At 44.8% G+C, this 27,142-nt stretch overlaps 1 long non-coding RNA gene across 1 annotated transcript; it reads right to left on the reverse strand.

Annotated features, from left to right (window-relative positions):
* Positions 1 to 21,483: 21,483 nt before the first annotated feature.
* LOC143809463 (uncharacterized) lies at positions 21,484 to 24,550 on the reverse strand. Its single transcript, XR_013222283.1, has 4 exons — positions 24,423 to 24,550; positions 23,370 to 23,393; positions 22,353 to 22,432; positions 21,484 to 21,870 (listed from the first exon to the last, which is right to left on the reverse strand). It is a non-coding gene; the product is annotated as an uncharacterized LOC143809463 (long non-coding RNA).
* Positions 24,551 to 27,142: the final 2,592 nt, after the last annotated feature.

Raw genomic sequence — 27,142 nt, forward strand, 5'->3', positions numbered from 1 at the left:
CCAGAACGTGGTTCGTTTGCACGGCATCCCTGAGAATATTGTGTCAGACAGAGGATCCCAGTTCGTTTCCAGGTTCTGGCGATCCTTTTGTAGTAGGATGGGCATTGATTTGTCGTTTTCGTCTGCTTTCCATCCTCAGACTAATGGACAGACGGAGCGAACTAATCAGACTTTGGAGGCTTATTTGAGGTGTTTTGTCTCTGCTGATCAGGACGATTGGGTGACATTCTTGCCGTTGGCTGAGTTTGCCCTTAATAATCGGGCTAGTTCCGCCACCTTGGTTTCGCCTTTTTTCTGCAACTCTGGTTTCCATCCTCGTTTTTCTTCGGGTCATGTGGAGCCTTCTGACTGTCCTGGGGTGGATTCTGTGGTGGATAGGTTGCAGCAGATCTGGAATCATGTGGTGGACAACTTGAAGTTGTCACAGGAGAAGGCTCAGCGCTTTGCCAACCGCCGCCGCGGTGTGGGTCCCCGACTACGCGTTGGGGATTTGGTATGGCTTTCTTCCCGCTTTGTTCCTATGAAGGTCTCCTCTCCCAAATTTAAACCTCGTTTTATTGGGCCTTACAAGATATTGGAAATCCTTAATCCTGTATCTTTTCGTCTGGATCTTCCTGTGTCGTTTGCTATTCACAATGTATTTCATAGGTCCTTGTTGCGGCGGTACATTGTGCCTGTAGTTCCTTCTGCTGAGCCTCCTGCTCCGGTGTTGGTTGAGGGTGAGTTGGAGTACGTGGTGGAGAAGATCTTGGATTCTCGCCTCTCCAGGCGGAGGCTTCAGTACCTGGTCAAGTGGAAGGGCTATGGTCAGGAGGATAATTCCTGGGTGGTCGCCTCTGATGTTCATGCGGCCGATTTAGTTCGTGCCTTTCATGCCGCTCATCCTGATCGCCCTGGTGGTCGTGGTGAGGGTTCGGTGACCCCTCACTAAGGGGGGGGTACTGTTGTGAATTTGCTTTTTGCTCCCTCTAGTGGTTACTAGTTTTTTGACTCTGGTTTTTCTGTCATTCCTTTTATCCGCACCTGGGTCGTTAGTTAGGGGTGTTGCTATATAAGCTCCCTGGACCTTCAGTTCTATGCCTGGCAACGTAGTTATCAGAGCTAGTCTGCTGTGCTCTTGTCTACTGATCCTGGTTCCAGTTATATCAGCTAAGTCTGCCTTTTGCTTTTTGCTATTTGTTTTGGTTTTGTATTTTTGTCCAGCTTGTTCCAAATCTATATCCTGACCTTTGCTGTAAGCTCTAGGGGGCTGGTGTTCTCCCCCCGGACCGTTAGACGGTTCGGGGGTTCTTGAATTTCCAGTGTGGATTTTGATAGGGTTTTTGTTGACCATATAAGTTACCTTTCTTTATTCTGCTATTAGTAAGCGGGCCTCTCTGTGCTAAACCTGGTTCATTTCTGTGTTTGTCATTTCCTCTTACCTCACCGTCATTATTTGTGGGGGGCTTCTATCCAGCTTTGGGGTCCCCTTCTCTGGAGGCAAGAAAGGTCTTTGTTTTCCTCTACTAGGGGTAGCTAGATTCTCCGGCTGGCGCGTGTCATCTAGAATCAACGTAGGAATGATCCCCGGCTACTTCTAGTGTTGGCGTTAGGAGTAGATATATGGTCAACCCAGTTACCACTGCCTTATGAGCTGGATTTTTGTATTCTGCAGACTTCCACGTTCCTCTGAGACCCTCGCCATTGGGGTCATAACAGTTCCTATGAAGGTCTCCTCTCCTAAATTCAAGCCTCGCTTCATCGGTCCTTATAAGATCTTGGAAATCCTTAACCCGGTGTCTTTTCGTTTGGATCTCCCAGCATCGTTTGCCATTCATAATGTGTTCCATAGGTCTTTGTTGCGGAGGTATGTGGTACCTGTGGTTCCTTCTGTTGAGCCTCCTGCTCCGGTGCTGGTCGAGGGCGAATTGGAGTACGTGGTGGAGAAGATTTTGGATTCTCGTATCTCTAGACGGAGGCTTCAGTATCTGGTTAAGTGGAAGGGCTATGGTCAGGAGGATAATTCCTGGGTTGTCGCCTCTGATGTTCATGCGACCGATTTGGTTCGTGCCTTCCACGTGGCTCATCCTGATCGCCCTGGGGGTCTTGATGAGGGTTCGGTGACCCCTCCTCAAGGGGGGGGTACTGTTGTGAACTCTATTTTTGGGCTCCCTCTAGTGGTCACAAGCGGTACTGTGTAGTGTTGTCTTTCTGCAGGTTGGCAGCATCAGCTGGTTTGTTATCCTTGGTTGGTTTCCTATTTAGCTCACCTGGATACTCAGTTCCTTGCCGGCTATCAATGTATTCAGTGCTCTTCAGATTCCTTGTGACTACCTTGCTCCCAGTCTCTCCAAGACAAGCTAAGTTTTTGTTTGTTTATTTTTTGATCATCAGCATTTATCATGTTTCTTGTCCAGCTTGCTAAAATGTGATTTCCTCGCTTGCTGGTTGCTCTAGGGGACTGTTTCTCCCCCCGCACCGTTAGTTGGTGCGGGGGTTCTTGAAATCTCAGTGTGGATATTTTGTAAGGGTTTTTTACTGACCGCACAGACCCCTTTACTATTTTCTGCTATCTAGTATTAGTGGGCCTCATTTGCTGAATCTGCTTTCACCCCTGTGTATGTGCCTCCCTCTTACCTCACCGTTATTATTTGTTGGGGGCTTCTATATCTTTGGGGATTATTTCTCTGGAGGCAAGAGAGGTCTTTCTTTCTCTCTAGGGGTAGTTAGTTCCTCAGGCTGGCTCGAGACGTCTAGGATTTTTAGGCACGTTCACAGGCTACTTCTAGTGTGTTTGGATAGGTTCAGTTTTGCGGTCAGTCCAGTTTGCCACCTCCCTAGAGCTTGTCCTATGTTTGTTACTTAGCTGGAGTAATTTGTGATCCTCAACCACTAAGGATCATAACAGGCCTCTGTAAAAACAAAACCACGGTCAGGTAGACCAACAAAAGTTGTGTCCACAACTGCAAGGAAAATTGTTTGGGATGCAAAGAAATACCCACAAATAACATCAGATGAAATACTGGACTCTCTGAAAACTAGTGGTATGGCTGTTTAAAGATGTACAATAAGGAGTCACTTGAAGAAAAATGGGCTGCATGGACGAGTCACCAGAAGAAAGACATTACTGCGCAAATGCCACAAAGTATCTCACCTACAATAGGAAAAACAGCACAGAGACAAGCCTCAAAACTTCTAGAACAAGGTAATTTGGAGTGATGAGACCAAAGTTGAACTTTTCGGCCACAACCATAAACCTTACATTTGAAGAGAGATCAACAAGGCCTATGATGAAAGGAACACCATTCCTACTGCAAAGCACGGAGGTGGATCACTGATGTTTTCGGGATGTGTGAGCTACAAAGGCACAGGAAACTTGTTCAAAGTTGAAGGAAAGATGAATGCAGCAAGCTATCAGCAAATACTGGAGGCAAATTTGCACTCATCAGCCCAGAAGCTGCGCATGGGATGTACTTGCATGTTCCAACATGACAACGATCCAAAACACAAGGCCAAGTCGACCTGTCATTAGCTAAAGCAGAACAAAGTGAAGGTTCTGGAGTGGCAATCTCAGTCTCCTCACCTCAGTATCATTGAGCCTCTCTGCGGAGATCTCAAGAACACAGTTCATGCTAGACAGCCCAGTAATTTACAGGAACTGGAGGCTTTTTGCCAAGAGTGGGCAGCGTTACCATCTGAGAAAATAAAGACCCTCATCCCCAACTACCACAAAAGGCTTCAAGCTGTCATGTTAGAGGGAGCAAGACACGGTATTAGAAATGGGGCATGTGAAATTTTTAACAGGGTCATTTGGATGTTTTAGGTTGTCATTATGATTTAGAAAGAGAAAACACAGTAGTTTGACAATAAATGGCTTCACCCAACCACTAACCACGAGTGGATAAAAAGTTTTGGTGTTCTCATTCATATTCTCTGAAAAAAAGGTCAAGAAAGCAAAAATTCTGCCGGGGTATGTAAACTTTTGAGCACAACTGTTTTACGGTTGATCGTTAAGGGTACATGCCCACAATCAGGAATAGCAGTGTTTTGTGATAAATCTGCATGATTCAGTGAACACATGCAAATTTACATACATGATTAGAATGCAGCATTTTGGGCTCAGCAAAAATACGCTGCATCCAAAGCGCTGCTATTTCCTGATCATAGGTATGTACCCTAAGGCTCCTTATGACTACCGAGGGAAAGCTGAGGAGGCCCTCTATTGACAACCTGGGAGTGCACTACTGTGACTATTAGGAAGGGGGCAGTTGTTTTTAAATTGGGAGAGAAGGTGACACTGCAGTAGTTACTAAAATCAAAAAGAGTTAAACCGCACCCTATGTCCATACAGGTTCCATACGCATATTGGCGTAAGTCAATGCCAGGGGGTCAACCCAGCTGCAAGACCAAATCCCAAAGTAGAAAAAAGACAGCGCCAAAACGGCCAGTGATGAAAATCTTACATCTTTAATCTGCCTCCTGCGGCGACGTTTCGGTACAATGACCTTTGTATGCTTGATAAAGGTCACTGCAGTAGTTACTGTCTACACAAGAAAAATAATCCTGCCAATACTGTGGGGAAGACACTACATTGATTGCTCTTAGAGAATTTTTTAAAGTATTAAAGAGGGAGGGGACACTATAGGGAGTAAATAGTATGTTAGCTTATAACTCAAAGTAACTATTACGGCAACTGAGAGTAGGAAAAAGTACCCTACTATGCAGTGGTGTAGCATGAGCGTCCAGCGCCAGGGACAAGACAAGTATTTTGTGTAACCTAACCCATAAACCATTAGCATTCCTTGATTTCTTTCCATTAGTTTAGTATCAAATCCTTGTATTCTCCAAATACATGTATTGTAAGTTGAGAAAACCACTTATGTAATCAAACTTTATTTATGCTTTGACCTCCTATTTTTTACAAAAAGTTTTAGGATTGATTTTTTTTTTGCTCTCTTACATTTTTAATGTAACAATTTTACTAGTTTTATTTTATTAAAAATTTTAAACCAACCTTAATTATAATCCCATCCTTAGTCCTATCCCTAACCCTATCCCTAACACCAGCGGTTAGCCTAATCCTGCACCAATCTCGAACCCTAGCTAGGGTTAGAAAAAGTGTAATAGTGTAAAAGCAGCTCTTAGTACTGCACTGCCCATGTCTAAATACTGTCTTTATTCAATAAATGCTCATATTCTCCCATGTAGTCGGAATGAATTTACAATAGGCGGCTACACTTTATATCAGCAGGAACAGCAAAGACAAAGATCACTTTATTATACTGAGCTTTGTCATTTTGGTCACTGAGAATGCAAAGCGCAGCAGCCGATGACAAACTCAACTAGTCTGCTGAACTCTGTATAAAGAACACGGGGTGCACCACACTAAAAAGAAGCAGACCTTGCAGGTGCTTATCATTTTACATTGAGTATGGGGCACAATTTTGCTTTGGGGCCTTGAGCAACAGTTGGTGTCGTCCCTTTTCATGTTACCCCCCTGAACTCTACTGCTGCTGTGACAACTGGAGGGAAGTCGTGAAGGCCGTACTATGAAATCTACGTTATGGCAATTCTGCAACTACTAGAAAAAATATTTTTAAAGCAGAGTGACACTACTGTGGATACTTTTTAGGGAACGATCCTGTGGTGGACACCATATTGACTGCTCCTGAAGAACAGCTGTGACGATTCTAAGGTGGGTGAACTTAACCCTTATGCTCATTTATCAACCATTTGCAAATAATATGATATTATTGTTTCCACCAAGCTGAGCTTATCATGGGAGTTAAGCAGACACTAATCGGGGGCTGATCAAGTGAGGTTCCCGTAAAACATTTTACATTTTTTTTTATAAACAAGGCCATGTTAGCTATCACACTATGGTATCAGACCAGGTAACATTCGTAGTTACAGGGATGTTCTTGAGGATGCTGAAAGACTTGTTTGGATCTGTTTATATTTTTGGTATATTATTAGACTTTTTATTGGTGTTTGCATAAGAGTGTTAATGGCTCACCGACAATGATGTGGATGAGTCAGACCCAGAACATCTGCACCCAGTGAATACCTTATAGGCTTTTACTTTATTATGATATTTTTTTTTTTGTGAAGAAAAAAAATGAACAGTAGCCTGGTGAGAATGTACGTACATAGAAATAATGGGGCACAATAGCAAAAGTCCTAATTGTCCCACCTCCCTACATCTACCAAAAGATGGTGGAGTAGGAGTGGTCATAAACAGTAATTAGGCCAAAACTGAAGCCCTTTAGCGTTCTCACCCACTATAATACATCTTTCATGGCCCAAAAGAAATTGCCCCGAACCCCAGACAGTATGATGTACTTATAGTGAATTCTTCCCCATAATTTCAAACCACAGTCCTCTCACGCGCACAGTATCATGATCCCACAGTGCTTCCAGAAAAGTATAGCGCCCCAACATGTTATGATGTTGCCACAGTGACCCCAACAAAGTATAATACCCCCATAACCCCAACACAGCCCCCACCACACACACACACACTATGATAGCCCATATAGCCCTCAAAAAGCATAATTCCCCCACAGCCCCTCAACACAGTATGATGACCCTTCAGCACCCCACACAATATGATGGCTTCCATAACCTCCACTCAGTTTAATGGCAACCACAGCCACTCACTCAGTATGATGGCCCCAGGCACCCCCAACTGACGGACCATATAGCGACCTCATGCTCTGTCACTATGGAGAGAACGGCCCTAGTGTACATAAATATACTGAAATCAGTGTTTCCAGATTCTGGTTGTACATTGCCCTTGCTCTTCATTAGTTGGACTCCATTCTGATCAATAGAAGAGTCCCGAGACAAAGTTGCAGAACATTCATAAAACAAAATGAGTCATCGAACAATACTGTCATTTACTTAGAAGTATAAAACTGGGCAGGTAAACATTTTTGCAAATCTGACCTACATGATTTATGAGGACATATGGACATTATACCTGATGTTCCTTTTCCGACATCCCCACTCAGAATGAAGAGTCATGACATGGGTGTAATTTACTCTGGAATTCTTGGCCTATGTATTACATTGTTACTTATTTGGTGGCTAATTTCCTCAGTCACCCTTTTTTTTAATAAGCCTATAGCATATGATAAAAAAGCACTGTGACTTCCACAGCCTCTATGTATGACAGTGCGCAGACAGCTGAATGTTTTGTACAGTGTCACCTAGAGGCTGTAGTGTCTAAAAAGTTCATAATGCTAATGCAATCCTATCGAAGATATGCAATTTAGTCAGAAAAGCTTACAAACATTGTCACATAAAACAACAAGAGCAGACAGTACTCACCTTCTCCAAAACCAGCTATCCACATACCTTTTGTCCCAGTGATTGGCTGAAGCAGTGATGTAAGCTATTGCTGTGACATCACCGGAAAAGCTAAAACACTGAGACCAGAGCTGTGGCAGAAAACTGGTGCTGGACCTGGGAGGGACAGTAGTATCTGCTTTTGTTATTTTACGTTATAGACAACATTTAAAGTCCTCTTTACACCAGTGGAATAGTGAGTGCAGATCAAGAATATAACACAGGGTGTAACTTAGGATCACTAATGTAATGTATGTACACAGTGACTGCACCAGCAGAATAGTGAGTGCAGCTCTGGAGTAAATTACAGGATATAACTCAGGATCAGTAATGTAATGTATATACATAGGGACTGTACCAGCAGAGTAGTGAGTGCAGCTCTGGAGTATAATACAGGATGTAACTCAGGATCAGTGCAGGATCAGTAATGTAATGTATGTACACAGTGACTGCACCAGCAGAATAGTGAGTGCAGCTCTGGGGTATTGTAAGGGATGTACCGGGACCGTGTAATACTCCACACCCTTCCCTTGTGTTGATACGGTTGTAATTAATGTGAAATATATGCATGTTGTTTTCCCCCACTGTGAATATTTAATAATGCTGCTATGCGCATATGGAGCGCCCCCACTGCCGCAGGGCCGAGGGGTACCCGGTTCCCGGGCCTCTGAGTCTCTGCTCTGGGGTGGTCACGGTGGCTAGGCCCGGTCCGTGGCCCTGCCTGTCAGGGGGAAGTCCGGTATAAGAGTGGTGAATGATGGTGAAGTTGTGGTGGTAGTGCGGTGTTGCGGTGCAGTGCCGGTCACAGTAAATAACAAGGACACAGGGGTGCAGTCTCTTTTACCTTTACTGAAGATTTCTGGGTTCTCAGTCCGGATTCCGGATCACCAGGCTGCGCAAGTCCGACCGGTCCAATGGCACCTCCAGAGTTCTCTTCGCAGGTGGAAATCTGTGCCTACCTGCTAGCGCTATGTGTTGCGGTCCTTCCCTGCTGTGCTTACGGAAAGTCCCCACAACTGTTGTGTCTGTTTCTTAAGTTCCCTCACAACTTGATTAGATGATGTTCTGCTAATCCTCCGTCCCTCCCTGATGTTACGGTTAGGACGGCACCCATTTGACGGGTAGGCTCGGAGCTCTTCCGGGACCCTAGAGTCGCCCCTCTCCACAAGTTGCCCCCCAAGACTGCATAGGTGATTTAGGTGAGACAGCCCGCCTGAGACTGACTGTCCTGCCGTAGGTTTGAAGTATTGCCTGAAGCTGTATATAGAAATACTTCCTCGGCGTTCCGGCCGCCGGCTGTGCGCCTCAGTAGGAGGTTGCCTCGGTCTTACAGCACGACTCCTACTGGTATTCTCCTTCTTGCTTTGATCTCGTTTCTCACTCAGCACAATATATATCGCTTCTGATCCTTCCTTAGGGCACCGCCGCTATCCTGAGCAGGCACGGTCCCTTGACGTTCCTTCAAGTTGCCAAGCCTCTGTCAGGATCCCACCCCTGACAGGGACCCTACCGAATCTTCTCCCACAACACCCTCTGCCACAAGGTGTTGCCTGGTTCCAACCCAGTCAGCTTTCTCTCTAACTTCCTGCCTGACCCCCAGTTTTACCAGTATGTGAGGAGTGGCCTAATGAATAGAACCCTTAGCTCCCCCTGGAGGCCCGGCTGTGAAATGTATTGGTGTCTGTGATACCTGATCAGATGAACTCCTTCAGTGCCATCAGACGTACCATGGCTCCCCTTAGTGGCGGAGCCACAGTACTGCAACGACCAGGACTCTAGGGCGCTGCACTCCCCCCCGGTTAAATCCAGTACTCCGGGACTGGGAAGAAAACAACAATACAGGTTAGCAAAAGACATACAATTTTGAAAATGCAATAACTATAAGTAAGCTTGAACAGAGCTTCCCTTTATGGGAGGTGAGGACACTTGAACGTTACAAACATAGTTAAACATTATAAATTACAGGCTATAAGTAACTCCTGTTACCCAACCGGGTATTCTACTCAGTGCAAAACTTGAACAATAAGTTAACATTGCCTTTAAGGACGTACACTTCCTATCCACTAAAGACTTACTTATGAAACATTATAATATTAATTAACTCTTTTTCTTTCATTCTCCTTCGTTATATCTGCAGGACCGCCTGTCCTAACGGCACCAGACCTACTGCCTCTCCTTTCTTTACAGGACCGCCCCTTTCAGCCCGGGCCTACTGCCTTTTCAACTACTATACACAGTATAGAACATAACATTACTTTCAGTTTGAAATCACTGAGCCATCCCTACATGACTCCTAAGAGAACTCTCTGACCAACCCGTACGGGTTCACTTTCTGTCCTCATCTTTCTATCAACCTCATTGAACATTTCTTACAATTAACTAGTTGGTTACATATAACTTCTTCACATCAGCATCAGTACTTTCTCTTTTAAGACATCATTAGCACTTTACTGTTTTAAGGCAGTATTACTCGTAAGTACACAGGTGAACATCCCCTCTAAGAGGGGACCAAGTCTTTATGAGGTAGCATACCTTCTCAAGCTACCAGTCTGTACTCAATAAAGGCTCCGGTGCGGTATCTTCGCAAAGAGTCCTTCTTTAAGTAAAACCAGTAGGGAGCACCTTTAAGAAGGTGCAAACTATGTACAAGAAGTTTGTATCATGCACTGTTCATGATGGCGGCAGTTCTTGATAACGTAGAAATAAAATAGGAAATAACCAAAAAGCAATAGGGATCCCGGGTCAACAAAGGGATCCCTTTAAGAGTTAACCCTAAACGGGTTTAGCAGCAAAACAGTAGAACAGTAACTATTTACATACATTAAAGCATTTTTGCTTACTTAAACCATTCAGGAGGCAGCACCGGTGGAGGCAACCCCTTTGGGTATTGCGAACCGCCCGGTACTGCATAAGGGGGTCTGTTATCCCAACTGGGAGTCTGGGTACCCACAGTCTTCAATTCTGGAGCAGCACGCGCACCACCCACCTGAAGAGGTGTCTCCTTGGCCACGAGGGTGGTGGAGGTGACAATGCTGCATGTTGTGGTCTTGACCATAGTGCACGTGGGGGTGACCTCAGTGGTCCTGGTAATGACCAGGGGCTGTCCACAAGGGGGCACCTTCGCTACAGGGGTCAGCTTCACTGGCACCTTAATCGGGGGTTTCTCAGGGGTCTGCCTCTTGCGAACATTCAGGGCAAACCACCCCTTTTCCCCAAAGTGCCTGGTGTATGAGACTTCATCCCCCGGGTAGAGATCCCGGTCTGGGTGGCCCTCTCTGAGATGCGACTCGACGTCTCTGCGGTTTACAAACACCTCCGCATACAGACCTGGCTCTTTAATGAAGCCCCAGCCTCCGCGGAGCCTGAAGGTGATGATGGTACCCTGCCTGCGCAGGGCCTGGTGAGCGGTGGGGTCCTTGTGGGCCCGATCCTTGACTGCCAAATCTTTCTGGTGGTAGGCCTCTAGCCCGGCCTGGTATTCTTTCTGTTTCTCCTCCCATTGCTGCTCTAGCTGGACCTAGTATTCTTCCCAGCTTAGGGCCTGTACCATCTCTCCCTCCTGGGTCTTCACCCCGGGGAACCCCATAAGGTTGGATCCTGGGTTCACCCAACGGCACACTGTGCGCTCTGCATGGACCTCACACAGCAAGGCAGTGGGTGGAATCGGGGCCTTCAGGCGATGTTCCATACCCGTGGGCTCCTCCCATGGCAACAAGCGCTGAAGTCTATGGGTTCCGGGGGGAGGGGGTGCTGCAACGGGGCCCACTAGCAGGTCCTCGGCCGGCGGGACGGGGTCGGCAGACTCACCAGCTAATGCAGGTTCCTCCTGTGCGGCGGATTCCTCTGGTGGTGTCAGCGAGGATCGCGGCAGCAGTATCAGATCCGATGCCGGAAGACTGCTTTCCGGCGCCACCTGGTGCGGAGCCTGGGCCTTCACGTTCAGCTGAAGGAGCTGGTCAATTAAACTCTCCATCTCGGCCTGCAGGAGTTCGGTGCTGTCAGCGGAGAACTGGCTGCTGCGCTCATCCGGGTAGTTGGGGGAGACTTCCGCTTCAACCCCACTTTCGGGTCCAGAGCTGCTGGCCATGGCGTCCTCCACGTGAGTCGCTTCCTGGTTCTTTTCCCGCTCTCTCCTTCGTGGGCGGTTTTGTTTTCTCTGTCTCCGCCCTCCATTGAGGATCAGGAGGCGGATCTCTGCTGCTGACGGACACGTCCTCACGGTGCAGAAGTATTTAGACTGGGCGGCCATTGTCCTTCGCGCTCTCCAGCTTGTCTACGCCTACTCCACGCCCCTCTTCTTCTCCTGCGCTCTCCTCAGCGCTGTAATGGCGGCGGTTTTGGCGGCAATCCTTGTAGTAATGGCAGCACACAGTCTTCGCAATAAAGTACAGTCCAAGCACAGTAAATCACAGTTCCAAGGCACACATGACCTGATTCTTCAGGCTTAAGTAGATCCTGTTCGTGACGCCAAAATGGAGCGCCCCCACTGCCGCAGGGCCGAGGGGTACCCGGTACCGGGCCTCTGAGTCTCTGCTCTGGGGTGGTCACGGTGGCTAGGCCCGGTCCGTGGCCCTGCCTGTCAGGGGGACGTCCGGTATAAGAGTGGTGAATGATGGTGAAGTTGTGGTGGTAGTGCGGTGTTGCGGTGCAGTGCCGGTCGCAGTAAATAACAAGGACACAGGGGTGCAGTCTCTTTTACCTTTACTGAAGATTTCTGGGTTCTCAGTCCGGATTCCGGATCACCAGGCTGCGCAAGTCCGACCGGTCCAATGGCACCTCTAGAGTTCTCTTCGCAGGTGGAAATCTGTGCCTACCTGCTAGCGCTATGTGTTGCGGTCCTTCCCTGCTGTGCTTACGGAAAGTCCCCACAACTGTTGTGTCTGTTTCTTAAGTTCCCTCACAACTCGATTAGATGATGTTCTGCTAATCCTCCGTCCCTCCCTGATGTTACGGTTAGGACGGCACCCGTTTGACGGGTAGGCTCGGAGCTCTTCCGGGATCCTAGAGTCGCCCCTCTCCACAAGTTGCCCCCCAAGACTGCATTGGTGATTTAGGTGAGACAGCCCGCCTGAGACTGACTGTCCTGCCGTAGGTTTGAAGTATTGCCTGAAGCTGTATATAGAAATACTTCCTCGGCGTTCCGGCCGCCGGCTGTGCGCCTCAGTAGGAGGTTGCCTCGGTCTTACAGCACGACTCCTACTGGTATTCTCCTTCTTGCTTTGATCTCGTTTCTCACTCAGCACAATATATATCGCTTCTGATCCTTCCTTAGGGCACCGCCGCTATCCTGAGCAGGCACGGTCCCTTGACGTTCCTTCAAGTTGCCAAGCCTCTGTCAGGATCCCACCCCTGACAGGGACCCTACCGAATCTTCTCCCACAACACCCTCTGCCACAAGGTGTTGCCTGGTTCCAACCCAGTCAGCTTTCTCTCTAACTTCCTGCCTGACCCCCAGTTTTACCAGTATGTGAGGAGTGGCCTAATGAATAGAACCCTTAGCTCCCCCTGGAGGCCCGGCTGTGAAATGTATTGGTGTCTGTGATACCTGATCAGATGAACTCCTTCAGTGCCATCAGACGTACCATGGCTCCCCTTAGTGGCGGAGCCACAGTACTGCAACGACCAGGACTCTGGGGCACTGCACATAATGTAATGTATATATTTGCTATTGTGTGTACTTGTTAAATAGGGAAAGCGGAGTACTTGTATCTGGCCACTAGATGGGGCATTATAGTAGAAGTAATATAGTACAGTGAAACCAGTTAAAAAACAGTTAAACATAGGAGGGGTCAGCTGCAGTTAATACAGGGAGGATTTCCTGATTGGATTCAGTCGAGCCAGGGCGCCCAAACCGCCTACATGGGCTTAAGTGCCCGAAATGTTAGCAGAGACCACATAACGTTTAACAAGGAAGAAGCCCAGCAATCCGCAGCACCGGGCCTGAACACCAGTGGGCCAGTACAGCAGCAGGAAAGGAGACATAAGACGGAAGCAGTAGCAGTACAGGGACTCATGTGACTCCATTATGTGGCAACTTATAGCATTGGCTGATGCACTCAGATCCGGAGTGAAACGGCTAAGGGAAATCTAAACTGCAGTGAGTTGGACCAGGAGTACCCTGTGTCTCCTCAAAAGACAGCACAGATGGGCAGGTCGCTCACCATGTGGCATTTGACTTCGGAGGCTGATATTCTCGTGCCTGGTGCAAAACAGACTAGAGAAGGTCTAGCCATAGGAGAGCTGAATTGGGAGGACGCTGAGGAACCGTGTTGTACGGTCCGACCCAGGTATTTGGTTTGTGACAGAAAGGAAAGTGCAGGGAAAGAGGAAAAGATGAACAATGTGAAACCTGTTGTAAATGTTGTGAAGAATACAGTAAAGTTGTTTATTTCAAAGTTGAAAAGGACTGTGTCTCAATCTGTGCAACATCATCTAAAGGGAGCCTACAGAAGAGCAGAGGGGACCCAGATGGTGCAGAAAGTGGAGCCACAGGTATGCAAAGTAATGGACATTATTTTCATGTGATGAGAGGCCAGGGCACAGACGACTCAGTATCCTCGGCCATGACTATGGCCCTGGCCCTCTCTCACAGTATAATACAGAATGTTACATAGTTACATAGTTACATAGTTATTGAGGTTGAAGGAAACGAGTTGGCCGAAACGTTTTTGTGCCTATCGCTTCACCACCACTATTGTCTAAATAAACTTTTTCACTTGGAGCAAACAAAAAACCATATGAGTGCAGTGATTATTCTACTTTATGATTTATGGGACCTAAGGCCCCTTTCACTGGCACCGTGAACCACAATAGTCGAGTGCTAGCTTTCTACGCCCTCTATAGTTCCCTGGATCAACGCCTTATCAAGGAATCTAGTGTATATACCCTGTAATATTATACTTTTCCAGAAAGGTATCCAGTCCCCTCTTAAATTTAATTAATGAATCACTCATTACAACATCATACGGCAGAGAGTTCCATAGTCTCACTGCTCTTACAGTAAAGAATCCGCGTCATGTAACTCAGGATCATGAACAAAAGAGAGTCCAGCTCACCACAATCGACATTCCTGGAAACTCGGAGCACGGAACCGCTGTGTCAAGGCGTAAACAAACAGGAAAAGGAAGGAGATCCAGCTCAACGATATAGTGAAAAAAATCCGTAACTTTATTCACTTCAATTCATGTAAGATGAAGGACGTAACATCAGCAAGCAATAAGAATAAAAACAAGATCCAAGATCAACGCGTTTCTGGTGACAAAGCACCCTTAATCATGATATCATGATTAAGGGTGCTTTGTCACCAGAAACGCGTTGATCTTGGATCTTGTTTTTATTCTTATTGCTTGCTGATGTTACGTCCTTCATCTTACATGAATTGAAGTGAATAAAGTTACGGATTTTTTTCACTATATCGTTGAGCTGGATCTCCTTCCTTTTCCAACTCAGGATCATACATGATAAGCAATGTAATGTATGTACACAGTGACTACACCAGCAGAAAAGTGAGTGCAGCTCTGCAGTATAACAAAGTATGTAAGTCAGGATCTGTAGAACATACTGTAATTAGAGTGTTGTATTTGTAAAGTTTTAAGTAGATCATGTCTATTTATGAAATACTCAATTTCTAAGACATATGATACTTGCTAACATAATTATTAGTGATTAGCGAACGTGCTCGCCACTACTCGTTACTCGCCCGAGTATCACTATGCTCGTTGTACTCGGCGAGCACCAAATATTTCCGGGATTATTTGGAGGGAGCTCGTGTCTCTGCCCTGCAATTCTGGCGCTCTTTAGAGCGCCAATGACAGTGCAGGAATTGTCAGCCATGCACTGTAATGCCGCAGCCATCTTTGTTGTGGTGTTACGGTGATTGGCTGGCCGCACAGTGTCATCAGGTCTATAAGAGACCTGACGCCGCCCTGCTTACCGCATTCTGCTCCGGACTTAGCGAGAGTAGGGACAGCTGCTGCTGAGATAGGGTCAGAATCGTGCTTTTAAGAGTTAGTGTAGGTCTGCAACTGTTCAGTCCATAACTCCTGAGAAACCAACAGTCCTTTTTAGGGCTAATTCGGGGGTCCCGAGATTGCAGCGCTAGGTAGGCAGGGGAGTCTATGTGCGCATATCCACATCAGTGCAAGGCCTGCAGGCACTGTATGTGAGTACATAGCTCTCACTGCATACCTCCAAAAGCTCCATTACTGTCTGATGCTGCTTATTTAATATATATCTAGCTGCAGTTTTCTGTGGCTTTTTTTTTTTGTTCTCCTGATACCTGCTCCTTTTATTCTAAAGCAATCCATAGCCCCCTTATTTTAACATTTATTTGCTTGTTCTACTACAGCCAGGTTATTGAAATCTAAGAACGTGCAAATCTACCTTTTTTTTATCCCAGACACCAGATGTGAGTGCACCAAAAAAACTTTTTTTTTTTGTGTCAGCCAACTTGTTGACATAATTTAGTTGGGCCCAAAAAAATCAAGGCCACATTTAGATCAGTCTGTTATCTGTGTATCTGTGGTGGAAAAATCGTAGCTTCGCAGGCATACGTATCATAGTTCTGTGTGCTAGCCTTGTTCTTTTTTTTTTTTTTTTTTTTAATTCACCCCCCCAAAAAAATATTTTTTTTCCAAAGAGCTGTTCAGTTTTCCCTTTCAAGATTCCATACTCTCGGCCGGTCAACTTGAAGTGGAACCAGATGAGATCAAATGTAGCAATGCCCAAAGCTTTGACCAGCCACGGTCACATGAAGGCGATGGTGGGAAAGTGTCACAAGAGGTGGACGATGATGAAACACAATTGCCAGAAAGTCAGGAGGAGGAGCAGGGTGCGGATGTGGAAGACAAGGTGGTGGATGACATAGTGACTGACCCAACCTGGCAGGAGGACATGCAGAGCGAGGACAGCAGCACACATGGGGAAGGAGGCATATCACCCCAATTGACAGGAAGAAGCAGTGTGGTGGCCACAGACAGAAGGCGTGCATCGGTTCCATGCAACACCAACATGAGGGAAGTTGCCATTCCAATTGTTAGATCTTCCCGAGTCTGGTTATTTTTTAAAGACTCTGGCGATAACCCCAAATAGGCCATTTGCAGCACCTGCCATGCCCGCATCAGCAGGGGTAGCAAAATTACCAGCCTGACCACCACCAGCATGATCAGGCACATGGCAACAAAGAACCGACTATGTGGGCCAACCCTCAGGCTCCAGGATCACTGTCTGCAGGCGACACCACTGCTTTTTCCACTGTTTTGAGTAGAAGCCAATCCCCAGTCCAGGTGCATGTAAAGATGCCTCTAGCCCTGCATCTGTTGTTGCACACAGTCAAGCAGCACCATCATCAAGCCCGTCCACAACCTTGTCCCAGCATAGCCTTCAGTTTTCTATACCCCAGTCATTGGAACGCAAGCGGAAATACCCAGCCAACGCCCAACTGGCCGCAGTCCTAAATTCTAACATTTCTCTTCTGCTTGCGCTCGAAATGTTGCCTTTTAGGGTCATTGAGATGGAAGCTTTCCGCAACCTGATGGCAGCGGCCGTCCCAAGGTACTCAGTCCCCAGTCGCCACTATTTCTCCCGGTGTGCCGTACCGGCATTACACCAGCATGTGTCCCACAACATTACCCGTGCCCTCAACAATGCTGTTACTGGGAAAGTCCACCTGACCACGGATACGTGGACAACTGCTTGTGGCCAGGGATGGTACATCTCACTGATGGCACACTTGGTTAACATAGTGGTAGCCAGGACGCAGTCGGACCTTGGGATGGAACACATCCTCCCCATGCCGAGGATTGCTGGCCCTACGTCAATCAGGGTTGCCCCCACAGTCTACAGCTCCTGCACCTCCTCCTCCTCTTCAGCCTCCATCTCTGAAATCAATACATCAGTCAGAAGCTGGAAGCACTGCAGCACAGCCTCAGCCAAGCAGCAACAAGCTAATCTGCATAGGTGACAAACAGCACAATGTTGAAGAGTTGTGGACAGCGCTGAAAGAGCAGTCAGATATTTGGATGACACCGCTGAACCTACAGCCAGGCATGGTCATGTGTGACAATGGCCGGAACCTGGTGGTGGCTCTGAGGCAAGGTGAGCTCACACACATACCTTGCTTGGCCCATGTGTTAACCTCGTGGTTCAACATTTTCTGAAAGGCTACCCAGAGCTGCCGGATCTGCTAGTGAAAGTATTCCATCTGTCTGCCCATTTTAGAAAGTCAGCTACAGTTTTAGCCGCTCTTCCCATGCTTCAGTAGCGTTTGTAGCTTCCAGCTTCCAGGTGTGTGATGTCCCCATGTGCTGGAACTCTACACTGCATAAGTTGGAAAGGATTTGTGAGAAGAAGAGGGCAGTTCTTGACCACCAACATCAACAAGGCCGTCGATATTCAGTTCAGACTCCACACATAAGACCTCAGGAGTGGACATGGATGTCAGACATATGTACCATCCTACAAAACTTTGAGGAATGCACCAAGATGGTGAGCGGCGATGACGCCATAATTATCATCACCATCCCGCTTCTCAGCATTCTGAAAACCTCTCTGCTCACAATTAAGAGGATGCATTGCAGGAAGAGCACAAGGACATCGATCAAGGAACCATACAGTGGGATTACACTCAGCCCAGCCTCATGTCTTCCCAACGTGAATTGGTAGGCAAAGAGGAGGAGGAGAAGGAAGAACAGGAGCTACTTTCATGCGTTATAGACGGTACTACAAGCACAGCTGTCATACCGTCTGTTCAGCGGGGATGGCCTGAGGACAGGGAGGAGGAGGATGAGGATGAGGAGGACAGCATGGTCAGTCATCCTGTTGGTGAGGACACGGAAGTCTTGCCTGTTAGCAGTCTGGCACGCATGGCGGACTTAATGTTGCGCTGCGTTTCACGTGACCCTCGCATTATAAACATTTTTGGTGACACTCATTACTGGTTGGTGACACTTCTAGACCCACGTCACAAGGAGAACTTCCAATCTCTTCTGCCAGAGGCAGAGAGATATACTAAAATGTTGCAGTACCAGAGGGCCCTTGTAGTGGAATTACTGAGAAAATTCCCATGTGAGAACACTGGCAGCAGATGTCAGAGTTTGTTGTACAACCAAGGAGTCCAAGCAAGAGAGACAGAAGTACAATCCAGCTCAGGCAGGGGAACAATGAAAAAGATCTAGGACAGTTTTCTCAGACCCTCCCATCGTGCCGAGACAGAGGCAAGGGGTGCTGTCACAAGAAGTGCAATGTTTGGGAAGATACTAAGGGAGTACCTTGCAGATCATACAAACTTCCTCCGGGATTCCTCTGTGCCTTTAAATTATTGGGTATCCAAGCTGGACACGTGGCATGAACTGGCTCTCTACGCCTCAGAGGTCCTGGCCTGCATTGCTGCTAGCGTTCTTTTAGAGCGGGTTTTTAGTGCCGCTGGTGGAATTATAACAGATAAGTGTATTCGCCTGTCAACTGAAAATGCTGACAGGCTGACTCTTATAAAAATGAACAAGGGCTGGATTGGGAAAGACTTCTGTACACCACCAAGTGAAAACAGCGAAACATAACCTCTAATACATTCTCTTTTTTGGGGAGGTGTATTCTCATGCACCTCTTCACAACCACACATGGGTATACGCTTCCAGATTTGGTCTGTTTGATTTAATCCTCCTCCTTATCCTCATCCTCATCATCCACAACCAGTAGAACACTAGGGTGAACGGATTCCGTGATGCCAAAGTGACACATTTTTTTGTGCAAGGGTGTTTTTATGATGCCCGTAACTAATTGGAAACCAAAACAAATGTTACTCCCACAGGGGGAAATGTCATAAAAAAGAGATGTACGTCTATTATTCCCATTTATTCTTATATTTTCCATTTTCCTTATCTCTGGACAGTCTTCTAATGAGGTAGTGTATACCTCTACAATAGAAAATTATTCAAAGACTTTTATATTTTATTTTATATTTTGATTTATAGCCATGTTTCTGAGCTGTTGCTAGGGACAAACATATCTCGTTGGACACATTCTGGCTTCAAATCTATGAACCTGTGTTCGCCCCTCCCTTTTGTTATTTGCTTTCATTGGTGGATTCATATTTTTTATTTATTTGTTTGATTTCATTATGATTTATCTTTATGTCTCCTCATTCTCCACCACTAGATCACCAGGCTTAATGCCTTCTGTGCTGCTACAGGCAGTCCATATTTTGGCAAGGGTGTCTATGATGCACATAGTATATTGTACCCCCATGAGGACATGTTTGTCAGCCCGCATACTTAGTGTATGGGAATTACAAGTCTAGGAGACCCGCTCCTTTAAATTGGGCCTAGTTTTTAATGAGGCCTTCAGCAATGTCTCCTCATTCTCCACCACTAGATCACCAGGGTTCACGTGTTCCGTGCTGCTACAGACAGTCAATATTTTGGCAAGGGTGTCTATGATGCCCATAGTATATTTTTAAAAAATGTACCCCCCACGGGGAAATGTTTGTCAGCCCATATACTTAGTGTATGGGAATTACAGGTCTAGGAGACCCGCTCCTTTAAATTGGGCCTAGTTTTTAATGAGGCCTTCAGCAATGTCTCCTCATTCTCCACCACTAGATCACCAGGCTTAACGTGTTCTGTGATGCTACAGGCAGTACAATTTTTGCCAAGCCTGTCTATGATGTCCATAAAAGATTTTTTAAAAAGGTACCCCCCATGGTGAAATGTTTCTCAGCCCATGCACTTCGTGTATGGTCGTTACAGACCTAGTAGACCTGCTCTTTTTCATTGGGCCTAGTTTTTAATAAAACCTTCCTCCATCCCTCATCATTTTCCACCACTAGATCACCAGGGTTCACGTGTTCCGTGCTGCTACATACAGTCAATTTTTTGGCAAGGGTGTCTGTGATCCCAATTAAATATTTTTTCACAAATGTATCCCCCATGGAGAAATGTTTGTCAGCCCGTACACTTAGTGTATGGGCATTATAAGTCTAGGTGACACGCTCCTTAATATTGGGTCTAGTTTTTAATAATGACTTCCTCCACATATCATCATTCTCCGCCACTAGAACACCATGGTGAATGTGTTCTGTGCTGCTACAGCCATTCAATTTTTGGCCAAGAGCATCTAAGATCCCCATAAATATTTTTTTTTTAAATGTACCCCCATGGGGAAATGTTTGTCAGCCCATAGACTTAGTGTATGGGCATTACAAGTCTAGGAGACACACTCCTTTGTAATGGGACAATTTTTTTTATGAGGCCCTCCTCCATGTTTCTTCCAAAGGGGATTGGGGTGCGTGCAAATTTGTGTCAAGGCGGAACTTGCATTCACTGCATAAGGAAACAGTATGGCAGGACCAACTGAAGAATGTTAAGTCAGTTTTCCTGTGGCCATCCAGTACCTGGGTTCAAAGGCTTATTGGGGTGCATATGACTTGATAGCAAGGCAGGCCTTGCATTCAATGCAACATTTTTTCAGGAAGCCCTCCTGTACCTCTCGTGATAGGGGTATTGGGGTGCATTGAAATTGTTGGCAGCCCAGTTCTTTCATAAATGAAACAAGATGTGTCTCCTTATGTTTCACACACCACATGGCCAGCTAGGGTTGTTAAATGTTACAATGACATTTCCCAGTGAATGCCTTTTTATTGGTTGAAAGCAATATTAAAGTTGAAAAACGCATCAAAAACACTGCGTGTGAACATAGCCCAAGTGGCGGAGGAACATTTTGGGCTGGGGTTAATTATTTTGCCTTATATACACGTCACCTTAACATATTTCCCAGCAAAATCTATTTTGATTTTGTTTTTGCATGTTTTTTGGTGCACCTGTAAAAATGGCGTGAAATTCTGACAACATTGCTTACAGCTGTGACCTTGGAGTCAGAAATGCTTCGAGGGGCAATCCCCATGAGATTCCTGTGTCACTTGAGCAGTGTTTTCATCATTTTCAGACATTTTTAGACCTTAAAAGGACCCCTGGGGGATCGCGGTAAAAATACTCGGGTTTCCCATAGACTTACATTGGGCTCATTGCTCGGGTCGAGTACCCAAGTATTCCAAGTTGCTTGACCCGAGCAATGAGTACCCAAGCACTTTAGTGCTTGCTCATCACTAATAACTATACAACTCAACTAGATATAAATAATAAAATGCATTTTTATTGTGCTTTTTTAATAAATTTACAGATTCCAATATATAATAAAATACAACATTCACAGCGTTCACCTTGTAACAATGGTACACATGCCAGGAATCCTATTTTACTATTATTTGGGGGAAACAACATTCTAACGAAGAGGCTGGGAGCAGAGTGAAGTCCATATGTGGGGTCCGAGACATGAGAGAGCTTGGATCAGTAGACATTTGTGATCAAGGTTGGAGTTGATAGTACGAGGACTAAGAAGACTAGATGGATTCAGCAGATCGAATTCAGGCTCAGGATTTAGGGGACCAGGATGAGGAGAAGAGAAATTTTGCAGGATCTAATTTTTTTGTTACTTTCCAAGAGAGAATCCACAATGGCTGTCTCCGCCACTTTTCTTGCACATTAAAGGCTGTAACACAAAAATGTACATTATGAGAACTTATCATCGGAATTTATATAATACAGTTTGCCAAAAATTGTATCACTGCTTAAGGGGTTGTCCTAGTAATTTAGATGTTGAAAACCCACAGTGATCAGCTGCAACCAGTTTGATAAACCTGCATTAAGTGAATTCCCTATAGCGCCTCCACAGACAAAATTAAGCATTACGCAGCATGCTACTGTTGAGTCATCCAGAGAACTTTTTGTTTTTGGTGAGGGTCTTGCTCTAAACATCTAGATCAATGTTATCTTTCCTTGTCTGATGACAAACGCAAGCCTGGTAATTTGTAGAACATTGTAACTTTCCCTCATCAGTCTGTGTTGTGAATAATTGTTTTAGGTCCTTTGATTAGTTTTGTGTAAGGTTGAGATTATCCCTACAATTTTGCTGTCTCAACCTCATCTTCTGGAGGAGAACTAAGGAGATCTAATGAACAAGAAGAGACTCACCACACAGCACAAGCTGGCCAGCATGGAAGCCAGCATCAGTGATGTCAGCACCAGGAGGGCCACACCCCAGCCGGGCACAGCTAAGGAGAGAAGATCATGTGTCAGCTGGAGGAAATGGAGCAACACCTGTTCATTCATCCATTAGGTTCAATTGTAGTATTTCGTTGACGTTAGAAATAACTGCCTATATCTATATCAGTAATGCAAATGCAAAATTGGATGACTATATTTTTTATAATATTGTCCAATATTTGGGGGTTAAAGGAACACTGATGCCTTGTGCAATGCCTAGTGTAAGCCCTCAGGGGGTAAAGCTAGTATACAACTAATGATTCCTTAAATTCATGTGTCATGCTTTGCCCCTCAGGTCCCTCAATGGGCATAAAACTTTGCATCAGTTTTGCCTGGAGTGATACTTGAAAAAGGCATGTGTAGTCTTCCAGGTAAGACCATTTTTCTCTATTATTTTGTTAGTATAAATCAGTGTTTTCCACACTCCAATCCCCATGGCCCCCAACATATCATGTTTTCCGGATTTCCTTAGTATTGCACAGGAGATGAAAGCATCACCAAGGAATCAGGAATTCTCTCACCTATGCAACACTATGGAAATCCTGAAAACATGACCTGTTGAGGACTGGGAAGACTGGAGTTTGGGAAACACTGGTGTAGAAGACACTCTCGTATTTGGCAAGTTGGTGACCTCTAAATATCTGTGCCTCTGGGATAGTATCCCAGCATGAAATACATGAAAGATGGTGGTCTTTAAATATGGCTCTTGATTGCCACATTTTAGTGATTGACACCGGTCAACACTGATTTATCAAAGGAATGTAGAAGAAGTCATGTGTCTCGTGTTCCACCAAAACCATGAGCGCAGGTGACACAAAAAAATATATTCATATTTCTGCATTTGTTTTGTATTCCTTATGGGGATAGATCTAGAAAGTTATTGTATTCTTGACACTATCTCTACATACATGGAGTAAAAAGCACCGTTGCTTCCATCATACTCACCATTAGTAGAGTTTGTCTGAGCATCTGTGGAGACAAGAAGAGATATATGTCAGAAAATCACTTTTGGGTGTCATTGAAGTTCTGTACATGATAAAAGTTCATCAATAATGTAATTCAAGGTCTTGATAGACCAACTTGAATAAAAAAGATTTGTTGGGCCTTAAAATTAGTCTTTCCATTACAGCAGATCCTGAGTTATCATCAGGCCCTCATCTGGTTGATCCCATTTTCTAGAAGATGATCTTCAAAGATATTATTCTTGAACACCTTGAGGTTTTATTGCAGGTATCCTCAAAGGGATGTTAAGAAAAGTCAGAGAACGTATGGACTTTAATGTCGGTCCCTGCCATCACTGTTTATTTGGCGATCCTTTGTGCTCCTCCACTATGTGCCACTCATTTGAAAGAAAGCCATGCATACTACATTACAGTCTGCCAAACCCTTCGATTTTGGAAAGGTCAACCATCAAATGTCTATGGCCATATCCCAACATGGGAGAATTATCTAGGGCACTAGTCTGATTCCTGTTTTGAGAGTTCAGAGAAAACTTTTCCCCTAACTTGGGATATCTGCATCTGTCTCTTGGAGTTCTTGTCTTCCTCCAGATCAACATGTTAGGCTATAGGTTTAACTCAACTGACTTATGTTTACCTTCAACCTTAAAAACTATTATGCCCATAAAGGGATTTGTAGAAAGAGGTTGAGTTGAAGAAGACCAGATCCTACAAATCACTAGCCAACCATTAAAGATCATCCATTGCTTCTCTTTGGGCCTCAGGTAGAAATAATGGCTTTATATTATTGAACAGGTAAACAAATAATCCTTAGATCAAATTCATGGAAGCTAAAGTGTCAATGGAAAAAAGGGCAAGAAGTAAGGAAAGATGTCACCAGTAGAGAAGAAAATTTTTCCAAGATGGAACCCAATACATTGAATAATGAGAGTAGGATCCATGAGGAAGACAGAAAACTGATGGATACAAGTGGCAAGTTGTACAAAATCCTCCATCAATGAGGAACACAATCAGTAATGTCCATAGGCTCCTTCCTTACCTGCTCCTTGCAGATTAAGGATCATACAGGCGGCCAGCACCAAGAGACCGGCTTTGCACAGAATTTGTTCAGCTGCCATCTTGGTAGGAGAGCTTGGTTCAGCTGGAGCTGTTATTCCTTGAAGGATGGATTGCGCTTTGATGTTCCTTCCACTGGAAATCCGGTCCTTATATACAGACTGATGAATGGACAGTCACTACGCTAAGTGGAAAAGGAGACACCCAAAACCTGCATGACCATGACATAAGGATTCTGAAGCAGATGAGTGTAGGGATTTGCAGGATTAGAGATAATTATTCAGGAGTGTGACTAGTCTTAATGGTTTAGGACTGACGTGTGATTCTATATATTGTTTATTTATGAAATTTACAAAGCCGACACTGTAAAGGAGATTTATGATACCTGTTTGGATATTTTTTAACTTTATGTGATATATTCTTTACCATGGCAATTAAGGTGTACACAAAGTCCTACTCCAGCACAAGTGCAGGAACGAGGATGGCACCAATCTGAGCTGGACAACCTTGGCCCAAGTTAGACATGAGCAAAACATTGCAAAAATGGTTGCACAATATGTACAAAATGTTTCTTGCATATACAGGTCCTTCTCAAAAAATTAGCATATAGTGTTAAATTTCATTATTTACCATAATGTAATGATTACAATTAAACTTTCATATATTATAGATTCATTATCCACCAACTGAAATTTGTCAGGTCTTTTATTGTTTTAATACTGATGATTTTGGCATACAACTCCTGATAACCCAAAAAACCTGTCTCAATAAATTAGCATATCAAGAAAAGGTTCTCTAAATGACCTATTACCCTAATCTTCTGAATCAACTAATTAACTCTAAACACATGCAAAAGATACCTGAGGCTTTTAAAAACTCCCTGCCTGGTTCATTACTCAAAACCCCCATCATGGGTAAGACTAGCGACCTGACAGATGTCAAGAAGGCCATCATTGACACCCTCAAGCAAGAGGGTAAGACCAAGAAAGAAATTTCTCAACAAATAGGCTGTTCCCAGAGTGCTGTATCAAGGCACCTCAATGGTAAGTCTGTTGGAAGGAAACAATGTGGCAGAAAACGCTGTACAACGAGAAGAGGTGACCGGAACCTGAGGAAGCAGTGGACTGAGTCTGGTGTGGAAACATCCAGAGCCACCGTGCACAGGCGTGTGCAGGAAATGGGCTACAGGTGCCGCATTCCCCAGGTCAAGCCACTTTTGAACCATAAACAGCGGCAGAAGCGCCTGACCTGAGCTACAGAGAAGCAGCACTGGACTGTTGCTAAGTGGTCCCAAGTACTTTTTTCTGATGAAAGCAAATTTTGCATGTCATTCGGAAATCAAGGTGCCAGAGTCTGGAGGAAGACTGGGGAGAAGGAAATGCCAAAATGCCTGAAGTCCAGTGTCAAGTACCCACAGTCAGTGATGGTGTGGGGTGCCATGTCAGCTGCTGGTGTTGGTCCACTGTGTTTCATCAAGGGCAGGGTCAATGCAGCTAGCTATCAGGAGATTTTGGAGACTTCATGCTTCCATCGGCTGAAATGCTTTATGGAGATGAAGATTTCATTTTTCAGCACGACCTGGCACCTGCTCACAGTGCTAAAACCACTGGTAAATGGTTTACTGACCATGGTATTACTGTGCTCAATTGGCCTGCCAACTCTCCTGACCTGAACCCCATAGAGAATCTGTGGGATATTGTGAAGAGAAAGTTGAGAGACGCAAGACCCAACACTCTGGATGAGCTTCAGGCCGCTATTGAAGCATCCTGGGCCTCCATAACATCTCAGCAGTGTCACAGGCTGATTGCCTCCATGCCACGCCGCATTGAAGCAGTCATTTCTGCCAAAGGATTCCCGACCAAGTATTGAGTGCATAACTGAACATTATTATTTGATTGTTTTTTTGTTTGGTATTAAAAAACACTTTTATTTGATTGGTCGGGTGAAATATGCTAATTTATTGAGACAGGTTTTTTGGGTTATCAGGAGTTGTATGCCAAAATCATCAGTATTAAAACAATAAAAGACCTGACAAATTTCAGTTGGTGGATAATGAATCTATAGTATATGAAAGTTTAATTGTAATCATTACATTATGGTAAATAATGAAATTTAACACTATATGCTAATTTTTTGAGAAGGACCTGTATATTGCAGTAATATTGTTTGAGGGCAAATTTTTGCCCAACCTTACGGTAAGTTTCACGAAAATTCTTGATTCACTGGTCATCAGAATACAATTGCCAGGATTGACATTTACATTTGAAGAAGTTATGAGAATAATAGGTGAATCGATACATTCATAATATTCTACACGCCAAGAGACGAAAAAATTAACCAATTTGCTCAACTATAATCGCCATTGGATATAGGGGAAAAAAAATTAAAATCTTATTATTTTTACTATGAAACCAGACCAGCAAGAAAAACACATTTAAAAAGCAATGTAAATGATACATTAAATAATAATAATGATGATGATACAAATATAAAAACAAGAAGAATATGACATACATAAGAAATAGTAATCAATAATAATAAATAATGAATTATAATAAAATTCTGCCAAATTGGAAAAAAAACAAAACATAATTTATGTATATAATTAGGCTCTTTTCAGGCTAAGTTTTTCCTTTACAGGCATTCAAAAACAATGAGTTTTTAAAACTAAAACCATTACAGGAAATGTTTTTTTGGAAGGTT

This window comes from Ranitomeya variabilis, chromosome 2, assembly GCF_051348905.1.
Source record: "Ranitomeya variabilis isolate aRanVar5 chromosome 2, aRanVar5.hap1, whole genome shotgun sequence".
Classification (NCBI taxonomy): Eukaryota; Metazoa; Chordata; class Amphibia; order Anura; family Dendrobatidae; genus Ranitomeya; species Ranitomeya variabilis.